The following is a 1,238-nucleotide window of genomic DNA, read 5'->3' on the forward strand; positions in this document are numbered from 1 at the left end:
ATTGAGACAAAGTGTATGTCTATCATCAAGGGACTCAATACATAAAATAAGGCAAATGCATATTAAGGAATTATCTGTAGCATTTAGAAACATCAAATCGATGTACATATAGCAATGTGGATGAAGCTTTAAAACATGGCCATTAGAGAGAAGAAAACATAATAAACAAAATAAAACTTTTTAGCATACCATTTTAGATAAATGAACAAAGTCATGCAACTTTGCATATTTTACAAGGACAGAAAGGCTATTAATGACATGCCAAACATATAAAAGTGAGTGCCTATGGGACACGATCGAAGTAAGAAATAGGGATCCAGGGGAAAATGAAAGAAGGGCTTCCCAAGGACCAAAGGCAATACCGGGCTGCCAACTGGCAGTAGGAGTAACGCAGCCCTCCACATCTGAGCACTGTCAACAATCCGTAAAGCAGGCATGAGCTATGGTAGACCCTGCAATATAGGCCAATGATACAAACACTTGCAAATCTGATTAATAACATGAAGCAATATACAAGGAAGAGGTGAGTTAGTTCTACAGACAAATGCTTTCCAAGTTAGGAGGAGAGAGTTTAGATCAGGGAGAGACAAAATCAGAATGGTATCCTAGAGTTAGTCCTTGAAGAACAAGTAGGATTTACACCACTAATTAATTAGGTAAATAGCCGTGATGCTAAGTCACCGATTGAGTTCCTAGCAAGCAGCACAAAGCACTTTGTATATATTGCATCATTTAAGCCTCCTGACAATATTGCAAGGTAGAGGTTGTTATCCCCATTTCACAGAGGAGAAAACTGAGGCTCGGGGACATACATAGATAACTATCCATAGGTCCAACAGCTAGTAAGTGACAGAGGCGAGATTTGTACCTTTAAATCTCTGACTCCAAAGCTGGGCTTTGCACTATGCACACATATGCACAACATTCAGGAAGAACGGACAACAGCATGAATCAAAGGCCAAAGGCTCAGCTTAAGGTACAGTGGACGGAAAACTTGGACTTCAGAGGAGGGGGATACTAAAGGAGGGAAGGGCCCTGAATGTCAAGCTATGGATTGATGTCTTGGTCTTCTCCAATAACACCTCCACGTTTTTGAATCTAAAACCTGTCAGTTTTCTGAAACTGAGTATGCCTTCCAATACAGGAGTTGTTTTTTACATACACAAGTTTATTAATATATTATGCACTTTACAAAGCACATAACAAAAAGTGAAACTTTTTTTTTTTTTTTTTTTTTT

This window comes from Sapajus apella, unplaced genomic scaffold (genome assembly GCF_009761245.1).
Source record: "Sapajus apella isolate SASKATOON/1434 unplaced genomic scaffold, GSC_monkey_1.0 scaffold129, whole genome shotgun sequence".
Lineage (NCBI taxonomy): Eukaryota > Metazoa > Chordata > Mammalia > Primates > Cebidae > Sapajus > Sapajus apella.